Consider the following 12,570-nt stretch of genomic DNA (forward strand, 5'->3'; position numbering starts at 1 on the left):
CCCGTCTTGAGAACTTCTGACAACCACCACATTTACTGACCAGATCCTCTGCGTCTGCATGAGCCGTCAGCCAATAAAACCCATGACGAAAAGCCTTAGACACAAGAGATTTTGACCCGGCGTGATGACCGCAGTCCCCTTCATGAATCTCACGTAGAATTTCTTGGCCTTCTACAGGAGAGATGCAACGCTGAAAAGCTCCTGTAACACTGCAATGATGTAACTCGCCATTAATAATCGTCATGGATTTAGACCGCCGTGTTATCTACCTGGCCAAGGTTTCATCTTCAGGCAACTCGCCCCGTGTCATATAAGCCAGATACGGCACCGCCCAATCTGGGATGATATGAAGAGCCGCCACCAACTGTACTTCAGGGTCAGGGACAGCCAAATCTTCCTCTGTAGGTAGCTTGACAGAAGGGTTATACAAAACATCCAAGAAAGTATTAGGCGGCACCGGCTTATGCTGAGATCCCAGCCGGCTTAAGGCATCAGCCGCCTCATTCTTTCTACGGTCAATGTGTTCCACCTGATAAACCTTGAAGTGCCCCGCAATTGCATCAACCTCTCGGTGATAAGCCGCCATGAGAGGGTCCTTTGAGTCCCACTTGCCTGACTCTTGCTGAGCCACTAAATCTGAGTCGCCGAAGCACCTTACCCGGCTTAAATTCATCTCTTTAGCCATCCGGAGACCATGGAGCAAGGCTTCATACTCAGCTGCATTGTTATTACAAGGAAACATCAACCGGAGTACATAACAAAACTTATCACCTCGAGGGGAAGCCAGGATAACTCCAGCCCCCGAGCCTTCCAATTGCCTAGACCCATCAAAATGAATTGTCCAATAGGTATTGTCCAGCTTCTCCTCAGGCGTCTGCAATTCTGTCCAGTCATTGATGAAATCCACCAATGCTTGAGATTCAATAGCCGTGCGTGGCACATATTTTAAACCATGAGGCCCAAGATCAATGGCCCATTTGGCGACTCGCCCTGTGGCCTCTCTGTTCTGAATGATATCCCCCAAGTGCGCAGAACTAACCACAGTGATGGGATGGCCCAAGAAGTATTGCTTAAGCTTCCGGCTGGCCATAAAACACCCCATAGACAAGCTTCTGCCAGTGCGGATATCGCTGCTTGGATTCAATCAGTACCTCACTGATGTAATAAACTGGCCGCTGAACCGGGTACACCTTGCCAGCCTCCCTGCGTTCCACCACAATAGCCACACTGACGGCACGTGTGTTAGCAGCCACATATAGGAGCAAGGGCTCCTTATCGATGGGAGCGGTAAGAACCAGCAGCTCAGCCAACTGCCTCTTCAGATCTTCAAAGGCAGTATTAGCAGCGTCATTCCAAGTAAAGCTATCCATCTTCTTCATCATCTGATACAACATCATAGCCTTCTCCCCTAACTGGCTTATGAACCGGCTTAAGGCGGCGATACGACCCGCCAAACGCTGGACATCATTAATACATGCCGGCTTGGCCAGGGAGGTGATGGCCTTGAACTTCTCCGGGTAGGCTTCGATGCCTCTGTTAGAAACCAGAAAACCCGAAAGCTTGCCTATAGGCACGCCAAAAACACACTTGGTCGGGTTAAGCATCATCTTGTAAATCCGGAGATTATAAAAGGTTTCCTTGAGATCATCGATCAAGGTCTCTTTCTCTCTGGACTTAACCACGATGTCATCCATGTAAGCATGAACATTGTGTCCAATCTGATCATGGAGACAATTCTGTACGCATCGTTGGTAAGTCGCCTGGGCACTCTTGAGCCCAAAAGGCATTGAAACATAGCAGAAGGCTCCAAACAGAGTGATGAACGCCGTCTTCTCCTGGTCCTGAACAGCCATTTTGATCTGATGATAACCAGAGTAAGCATCCAAAAAACTCAAGCGCTCACAACCCGCCGTAGCATCGATGATCTGATCAATACGGGGGAGAGCAAAAGGATCAGCAGGGCAAGCCTTGTTTAAGTTCGTGTAATCCACACACATACGCCAGGTGCCGTTTTTCTTAAGAACAAGCACCGGGTCAGCCAGCCACTCCAGATGAAACACCTCAATGATAAACCCAGCCGCCAAGAGCCAGGCCACTTCCTCACCAATAGCTTTCCTTCTCTCCTCATTAAACTGCCGAAGAAATTGTTTGACCGGCTTAAACTTTGGATCTATATTAAGAGTGTGCTCAGCGAGTTCTCTCGGTACACCCGGCATGTCAGATGGCTTCCATGCAAAAATGTCCCGATTCTCATGGATGAACTCGATGAGCGCGCCTTCCTATTTAGGATCCAGATTAGCACCGATGCTGAACTGCTTGGATGAGTCGCCTCGGAGAAAATCGACAAGCTTAGTCTCCTCCGCCGACTGAAATTTCATGACCGGCTCATGCTGTGTAGTTGGTTTCTTCAAGGATGTCATATCCGCCGGGTCAACATTGTCCTTGTAGAACTTTAACTCTTCCGTCACGCAGGCCAACTCAGCATAATCCGCGTCACCTTCTTCACATTCCAGAGCCATCTTGTGGCTCCCATGTACTGTAATGGTTCCCTTATAACCCGGCATTTTAAGCTGCAAGTACACATAACACGGCCGTGCCATGAACTTGGCATAAGCCGGCCGCCCAAACAGAGCATGATATGGGCTCTTGATCTACACCACTTCAAATGTTAACTTCTCGGCTCTGGAATCATATTCATCTCCAAACGCTACCTCCAACTCTATCTTGCCGATTGGATACGCCGACTTACCAGGTACAACTCCATGGAAAATAGTGTTGGACCTCTTAAGGCTCTTATCAGTCAACCCCATGCGACGGAAGGTCTCATAATAAAGGATATTGATACTGCTACCTCCATCCATCAGCACCTTGGTGAACTTGTATCCACCCATTTGAGGGGCTACGACCAGGGCTAAGTGACCCGGATTGTCAACCCGGGGAGGGTGATCCTCTCTACTCCATATGATAGGCTGTTCCGACCATGTCAAGTAATGAGGTATTGCCGGCTCAACCGCATTCACGGCCCTCTTATGAAGCTTTTGGTCCCGTTTACACAAGATGGTGGTAAACACATGATATTGCCCACTATTTAGCTGCTTTGGATTGCTCTGGTATCAACCTTGTTGCTGCTGACTGCCCTGGCCAGCTTTTTGGTTATATCCACCCTGGTTTCCCTGGGAATTCTGAAAATTGGGATTTGACCCACCGCCCGGGCCATGTAAACTGCCACCACCTGAGCCGCCCGGGCCATTGTTACCGTCAAACATGTTGGAATTCTTGAACACCTTCATAATCGTGCAGTCCTTCCACAAATGTGTAGCCGGCTTCTCTTTAGAACCGTGTCTCGAACAAGGCTCATTTAGTAACTGCTCAAGTGTGGGTCCTGACCCGCCAGATCGAGGAGGTGGCCTTCCCTTGCACCGCCGGTTATGACCCTGCGTACTGGTGTTAGCCTTACGTTTGTTACCTCCTTGACTAGCAGGGTTGTGCTGAGAGCCCTTGCCGTTGTCGTTCCTCTTTCCCTTCCCTGTCTTCTCATCATCAGACTCGGGATCCTTGGTACTATCAAAATCGGCATACTTGACCAGAGCCGCCATCAGCGTGCGCATATCATTGCACTCACGTTTGAGTCGCCCCAGCTTTTGTTTCAAAGTTAAGAAACGGCAATTCTTCTCCAACATTAAGAATGCAGAGCCAGCATCCATCTTATCATATGAATGTATTATGGCCTTAACCCGGCGTACCCAATGGGTTGTAGACTCGCCCTCTTCCTGCTTACAATTCGTCAGGTCCACAATCGACATGGGCTGCTTGCACGTGTCTTTGAAGTTCTGGATGAACCGGGCCTTTAACTCTGCCCTTAAACCGATTGAATTAGGTGGCAGGCCTTTCAACCAGGTGCGGGCGGTTCCATCCAACATCATGGTGAAGTATTTAGCCATTGCTGCGTCAGAAACCTCCAACAGCTCCATAGCCATCTCGTAGCTCTCAATCCACGCCCCAGGATTTAAGTCGGCTGTGTAATTCGGCACCTTCCTCGGTCCTTTAAAATCTTTAGGCAAACACTCGTTACATAGAGCCGGTACCAGACACGGGACTCCTCCAGTCCGGGTGGCTATACCTGCCTCAACAGAAATCGCTGGATAAACCGGATATGGCTGATAAGCCGTCAACTGAGCCGCTTGCTCAGCCGCCCGTTCAGCCTCTTGCCGTAGTCTCTCTTGTTCTACCAAGTTAACGGCCTCATGTCGTGGCGAGTTACTGCCACCCAGCTGGTCACGACGTCTAACATTGCTTGATACGACCGCTGAATCCATGTGCCTGCTGTAACTCGGGCTTCGGTTTGGACGAGGGGTCGAGTGGATCCTGTCCCGGCTGTATGAGTACGCCTCCTGCTGTACTAAAGCCGTCTGAAGAAGTTCCCTGACCCGACGGGTTTCAACCGCAGTCGGAGAATCGCCATCAATTGGGAGAGCTGCCAATCGAGTTGCCGCTGCTATCATGTTTTCCAATGGGTTGGAGTAATGACCTAGAGGGGTTGGTACATACTGAGGTGGCGCCATGTTTACACGAGGAGGTCCCATCACTGGAGACTGAAACGGTGCTTCCTTCCCGGGTGTCACAACATGGTTTGGCCCTGTGCGCGGAGATAGCCATGGCGGGTTGCCTGTCTGTGGGATGAGCCACAACGGGTTACTGGGCCCTGCCCCTGGCATGTTAAAGAGGTTTTGAGGGTCATAAACCGGGGGAAGTCGAGACTGGGTCTTCTGATGCCTCCTCCTCATGACCTCATTAGCCGCGTTCTGATCTTGCGTAAGCCTGAAAGCGTGCGCCTGGATCTGCTAAGCCTAAACGTCCAGAGCCGCCCGCTCCGTGGTTATCCTAACATCCTCTGGTGCCAGGTTCTCCTTAGCTTGTGCCATATCCTACTTTAACTGTGCCACCTCTGCATCATGATTGGCTTGATCCGCCGGGTTAACTACGGCGGTTAACATGGTGGTCAGTGCTACCTCTTGAGCACTGCGTTCGATTTCCCCGAAGAGGAGAGGATGATGCAGCAAAGTAGCGAAAGTATTTCCCTCAGTTTTTGAGAACCAAGGTATCAATCTAGTAGGAGACCACACACAAGTCCCTCGTACCTACACAAAACGATAGCTACTCGCAACCAACGCGATTAGGGGTTGTCAATCCCTTCACGGTCACTTACGAGAGTGAGATCTGATAGAGATGATAAATAATATTTTTGGTATTTTTGATAGATAGATGCAAAGTAAAAAGTAAAAGGCAAAGTAAAAGCAAAGCAAGTAAATAAAGCAATAGAGATTGATATGATGAGAATAGACCCGGGGGCCATAGGTTTCACTAGTGGCTTCTCTCAAGAGCATAGATATTCTACGGTGGGTGAACAAATTACTGTTGAGCAATTGACAGAATTGAGCATAGTTATGAGTATATCTAGGCAATGACCATGTATATACGCATCACGTCCAAGACAAGTATATCGAAACGATTCTGCATCTACTACTATTACTCCACTCATCGACCGCTATCCAGCATGCATCTAGAGTATTAAGTTAAAAATAGAGTAACGCCTTAAGCAAGATGACATGATGTAGAGGGATAAATTCATGCAATATGATAAAAACCCCATCTTGTTATCCTCGATGGCAACAATACAATACGTGCCTTGCTGCCCCTGCTGTCACTGGGAAAGGACACCGCAAGATTGAACCCAAAGCTAAGCACTTCTCCCATTGCAAGAACTACCAATCTAGTTGGCCAAACCAAAAAGGATAATTCGAAGAGACTTGCAAAGATAACTCAATCATACATAAAAGAATTCAGAGAAGATTCAAATATTTTCCATAGATAATACTGGATCATAAACCCACAATTCATCGGTCTCAACAAACACACACAAAAAGAAGATTACGTCGAATAGATCTCCACGAGAGAGGGGGAGAACATTGTATTGAGATCCAAAAAGAGAGAAGAAGCCATCTAGCTACTAGCTATGGACCCGAAGGTCTGAAGTAAACTACTCGCACTTCATCGGAGGGGTTATGGTGTTGATGTAGAAGCCCTCTGTGGTGGATGCCCCCTCCGGCGGAGCTCTGGAACAGGCCCCAAGATGGGATCTCGTGGATACAGAAGGTTGCGGTGGTGGAATTAGGTTTTTTGGCTCCTGTTCTGATCGTTTGGGGATACGTAGGTATATATAGGAGGAAGGAGTACGTCGGTGGAGCAACAGGGGGCCCACGAGGTAGGGGGCGCGCCCTCCACCCTCGTGTCCGCCTCTGGCACTTCTTGGAGTAGGGTCCAAGTCTCCTGGATCACGTTCGGTGAGAAAATCACGTTCCCGAAGGTTTCATTCCGTTTGGACTCCGTTTGATATTCCGAAACACTGAAATAGGCAAAAAACAACAATTCTGGGCTGGGGCTCCGGTTAATAGGCTAGTCCCAAAAATAATATAAAAGTGGAAAATAAAGCCCAATATAGTCCAAAACAGTAGATAAAGTAGCATGGAGCAATCAAAAATTATAGATACATTGGAGACGTATCAGTCAGCTTGTCGGTGAGATCCATTAACACCTGAGCCGGTGAACGCACCGGGCCTCCTGCCCTGGCTGCCGCTGACCGGGAAGTTACGGCCGCTGTAGTTGCAGAGTCTTGGATGGGTTGGGTTCCAGCCATGAAGATCCCGACTCTACTCGGTGTCTCAAGAGAATCCGGAATACTGCTACCATCGAAACAGCCGCCAAGCCCGCCATCCTGCAGTTCATACAATGAATCTGTCTCACCTATGGATGACTCACCGTCAGAGTAGATGGCTGCCTCACCATCAGAGGCAGATCCTTCAGAGACCCCTCCATGGATGCATCCCACGAAGGCATGCTTCACAGACGGAAGAGTTCGGGCGGGTTTCACACACTAAGCCATTTCGACGAGGTCGGTGCAGATGTCCGTCTCAGGGCCCGGCTCGCCGATCTTGCCGATGAAGACGTGGATTCCGCCGAAGGGGACCTGGTACCCGTACTCAATTGAGACGGCCTTGGGGCCCCAGCCCGCATCTCGATGTGGAGCCTGCCGTGACGACTCTTGGTCATCCGGCCCACAGCGTATCCCTTGAGCCCTTCGAAGTTGCCCTTCAAGAACTGAAATCCACCGTGCGCTGGCCCCACGGTGGGCACCAACTGTCGTGGAATTGTCACGTCAGATGTCCTAGTGAAAGGACTTAGTCGTGGAGCCATCGCAACTAGGAAGCTTGAAGGGGTTGATCGGGATAAGAGACACGAGAGTAGTTTTATACTAGTTCGGCCCCTTACGATGAAGGTAAAAGCCTACGTGTAGTTGTGGTTGGGATTATGTATGTCTCAATAACCAGGAAGCAGAATCGCTTGACCTAGCTCTCGAGAGGTTGTTTCGTGTCCTGAACCACCGCCGGGTCGTCCCCTTATATACTGAGGTCGACGCCCATCGGCTCTATAGAGTCCCGGCCGGCTTATAGATTGTATCTGGCTCGGTCTCTTAATCTTTCTTGCCTTACAATACAAGTTACATGATCAAGGCAGTTTTAACACTACAGGACTTAAGTCACCTCTGGGCCGTTGGGCCTTTACTAAGCCGCCGTCTTCAAGCTTGAGCTTCTTTCTTCAAGAATGCTTGTAAGTATAACCCGGCTCCCCTTGGCGGGTCATACTAATAGTTATATCCCCAACAAATGTGGTGAGCTTTAAAGTCCCGACAGAAGTCAGTCCAAGTAATCACTCTACCTCCTCTGGAATCTTTGTATTGCTGGAACCAATCAGTTGCTTGGTCCTTGAGCTAAAAAGAAGCGAACTTGACGTAGTCCTCTGGCCTGACATTGCTACATTCAAAATGCTTGTTGATATCCATGAGCCAATCATCGACGTCTGTGGCCTCGGCACAGTAGCTGAAAGACTTCGGCTGATTTGCAAGGAACTGGTTGAGGGTAGGAAACTGAGGCTGATGGTTGAACTGCCCTTGACCTTGATTCCCTTGGTTGCCTTGGCTTTGGTTGCGATCTTGCAAGAATTGCAAAAGCATCTGGGTAGTGGCGTTGGTGGCCGCCACGACAACTTGCCATGCCTCCGGAGGCGGAGGAGGTGGCGGAGGTGGTGGGTTTGATCGACCTTCTTCACCCCGATCTGGGTTGTTGCGAGTTGGCGGAGCAATCCTGAGGAAGATTACATCCGTTAGAACCAGCATTGACATGATAGATAAGTAGAATCCAAGGCTAGAAATTGCAACATATAGTCTTGACAATAAACATTCGAACGAGGATGAACGAATGTATTCCAAAGCTAACATCACACGTCCATTAAGGTGAGAAGCCACTTGATAAGGGATTGATGAACGAAGGAAACCAAGGTACGATTGGAACAAATAAGTGGTAAGGATTACCCAATCGCAAACCAAATATCTGCGGGAAGAAATGCTAGAGCTACTTGAATCCCACCTATAAACTCCTGGAACTTTCTGGTTATGCAATCAGGTGTTGGGGATATAGGGGAAGCAATATATTTCACACAAACTAACAATCCCTACATCCAGCTGTATCCATCCGTCAACACATAACCAAGAAACCTTCGGAAATCGTGTACCTCAACGTTCGAAAAGCATCCGTTATACGAGTTATGGCAATACTCCCGAACTCCCCAGTACTGGGTGACGTCGAGGTTATCTCACCAACAACTGCATAAAAGAGATTTTCAATGTCGGCAAAACTTAGGTATTCCAGAACTGCAACGATAAAATTGTGACGACAACACCTCGGAGCTCAACTCCCAGGGACACTGCCACAACCCCTAAATGTCAGGAGGCACCAAGAAGATTGTTCTCGTCACAAGACTATCGGAACGATTGCAAGATACCCGCGTGATCCTAATTTTTTTTTGTGAAACTTGAGGAGAAGAAAGTCAAAACATCTATGTCAGGAGACCTCACCAGAGCGACAAAGGGACTGAGGAGTAAAAAGAATCCTACTCTCCGATATATATAATCCTAAGACTCAAAGCATTTTTGTTCTAGCCTCAACAACGCCAGTGATTCGATCAAGCAGGGGGCTCCTAAGTCGGGGATGGCTCTGATTACCAGCTTGTAACGCCCACGATGCGGCTATATCTCTCACGTGTCGAGGCACGACTTAGAGGCATAACCACATTGTAGGTTTTGTCGCAAGAAGGGTCATCTTCACACAATCCCATGTAAGGAACAAGAATGGGATAAAGATAGTTGGCTTACAATCGCCACTTCACACAATACATAAATAAATTCATACATTGTTCAAAATACACTCATAGACCGAGTACGGTCAAATCCAAATAAAAAGAAGATAACCCCAAATGCTAGATCCCCGATCGTCCCAACTGGGCTCCACTACTGATCATCAGGAAACGAAACGTAGTACCGACGAAGGTCCTCGTCAAACTCCCACTTGAGCTCGGTTGCGCCAATTGCACTGGTATCCTCGCCACCTGCATCTGTTTTTGGTAGAGTCTGTGAGTCACGAGGACTCAACAATCTCACACCCGCGAGATCAAGACTATTTAAGCTCATGGGTAGGAAAAAGGTAAGGTGGTGGAGCTGCAGCTAGCACTAAGCATATATAGTGGCTAACATACGCAAGTGAGAGCGAGAAGAGAAGCAACGCATCAGTCGAGCTAGAAGTGATCCTGAAACTACTTACGTTCATACATAACCCAAACCGTGTTCACTTCCCGGACTCCGCCGAAAAGAGACCATCACGGCTACACACGTGGTTGATGCATTATAATTAAGTCAAGTGTCAACTTCTCTAAAACCGTACATTAACAAATTCCCATCTGCCACATAACCGCGGGCACGGCTCTCGAAAGTTTATACCCTGCAGGGGTGTCCCAACTTAGCCCATCACAAGCTCTCACGGTCAACGAAGGATATTCCTTCTCCCAGGAAGACTCGATCAGTCTCGGAATCCCGGTTTACAAGACATTTCGACAATGGTAAAATAAGACCAACAAAGCCGCCCGATGTGCCGACAAATCTCGATAGGAGTCGCACGTATCTCGTTCTCAGGGCACACCGGATAAGTCAAGTTACGAGTAAAACCAGCCCTCAAGTTTCCCTGAGGTGGCCCCGCAGGTTGCACGGTTCGGACCAACACTCGAAGGAGCACTGGCCCGGGGGGGTTAAATAAAGATGACCCTCGGGCTCGCGAAAACCCAAGGGAAAAGGCTCTGGTAGGCCAATGGTAAAACCAAGATTGGGCCTTGCTGGAGGAGTTTTATTCAAAGTGAACTATCAAGGGGGTCCCATAAATCACCCAACCGCGTAAGGAACGCAAAATCAAGGAACATAACACCGGTATGACGGAAACTAGGGCGGCAAGAGTGGAACAAGACACCAGGCATAAGGCCTAGCCTTCCACCCTTTACCAAGTATATAGGTGCATTAATTAAACAAGAGATATTGTGATATCCCAAAATATCCATGTTCCAACCAGGAACAAACTTCATCTTCACCTGCAACTAGCAACGCTATAAGAGGGGTTGAGCAAAAGCGGTGACATAGCCAAACAACGGTTTGCTAGGAAAGGATGGTTAGAGGCTTGACATGGCGATATGGGAGGCATGATGAACAAATGGTAGGTAGTGCAAACATAGCGATAGAGCGAACAACTAGCAAAGCAAAGATAGAAGTGATATCGAGGGTATGGTCATCTTGCGCGCAAAGTTCTCAGAGTTGTCGAAAGCTTGATCCTCGTTAGCGTACTCAACAGGTTCCTCGTTCACTTACTCGTCTCCTGGCTCTACCCAAAACAAGAACACAAGCAATGATCATAATCAATCACGGTGCAGTGCACAAGCAACAAGATGCAATACATGACATGATATGCGAGATGTGATATGCAATGCATATGCGTGCTCCGGAAGAAAAATGATGAACAAGGCATCAACTTGGCAAACCAAGTATGCCGCTGGAAAGATGAGATGATTTTGGTTGAAATCGATATAAAGATCACCGGAATCGGATGCACGGTTTGCAAATGGCAAGCAAAACAAGAATGACACAATTCTGCGATTAACAACACGATGCTACTTAGCATGCAACAAGAAGTTAATCTACTATACTCCAACATAGCAACAAAGCATATGGCAGTGATTTACAAGAGATGCTTGACAAAATATGAACACTGAGGTACGACTAGATCACACAATAGTAGGTTCAAACGAGCATGGCAAAACTGCAAAAGATAACAGCATCACGGACGGGTGAAAATACTAACATGGCAGAAACAGCATCAAGAAGCTATGTTTAGGACAATCAAACACCATGCTACAGGAATATATCATAGAAACTTAAGGCATAGCATGATACTACTAAATGCATAGAACAAAAATCTCTTACTGACCATGAGCCAAAAAGGTTAAGAAGATATGATGGCACCCATGTAAACATAGCAAGTTACGTTAACAGATTCAGACTTAGCAGAAAACAGAGCATGACATTAACAGAATTATAAAGGCATCTTTGCGAGCTCGATTCACTCGTCACAAGCCATTGGATGACAAGATAAGCATAGCATCAGCAAGAAGACATGTTTATGAAACTAACCATGGCAAGAACAAGTTCATAGCATGCTTGCATAACTAGCAACAACCATCGCAAAATTGATTAGCATGTTAACATTCTACCAGGAATATTTTCTAGCAAAAGTAGAGCAAGATAATGACATGCTAGGGCACTCCATAATTTCAAGAAGGGGCATGGATGGATATAGCATAACCATAGGTTCAATACATCCTTACTGAAGTATCTCAAAATAAGCACGAATCTCACTATAGCATCAAGTTTACATGGCATCAAAATAACAGCAGGAAAAGGACTTGGCAACATCCCTGAAAACAGCAACCTCACGAAGCCTAGTTTGCATGCTTGTGCTAGTCACCCCGTAGATCACAAAAATACATGGTAAGCACCTCTGTAAAGATGGCATGACATAGATCAAAACACATGTAGAGCTCATGCTCATAGGATGCACACACAAAATGCAATGAAAAAGACAAATCACCAAGTGCTGATAACAGACAGCAGTTAACATCATATAGCACTCTTGCAATGATGCTTTAGGCATCAAGATGAACTCAAACAAGCATGGCACAATGTAACAAAATGAAGAGCATCTCATGATGAACATTTTGATATATCTTGCGGATGAAACAGAGCAGTATGCAAGGAGATATGATGTGAAGAATAGGCAACATAATGTGAGAAATTCGGGACTTGGCAAAAAAATGAGGGGGGGATCAACCTCAGATCTGGATCTGGCGCACGGTTCGAGGTTCGCCGGAGTTGGAGAGGAGGGAGACGGCCGGAGCGGATCCGGGGCGGCGGCGGCCGGGGGAGACGCCGGAGAGGGGGGCCTTGCCGGCTCCGGTGGCCGGACGGCGAAGCGGCGACCAGCGGGCGGGGATGCGAGCGGCGGAGGCCGGCGAGGCCCTGGGCGGCGGCGGAGGCGGACGGGCCCGCGGGGAGGCGCGGGGAGGCGCTCGGCGGAGGAGACGTGC

This window comes from Triticum aestivum, chromosome 5B, assembly GCF_018294505.1.
Source record: "Triticum aestivum cultivar Chinese Spring chromosome 5B, IWGSC CS RefSeq v2.1, whole genome shotgun sequence".
NCBI classification, from domain to species: domain Eukaryota; kingdom Viridiplantae; phylum Streptophyta; class Magnoliopsida; order Poales; family Poaceae; genus Triticum; species Triticum aestivum.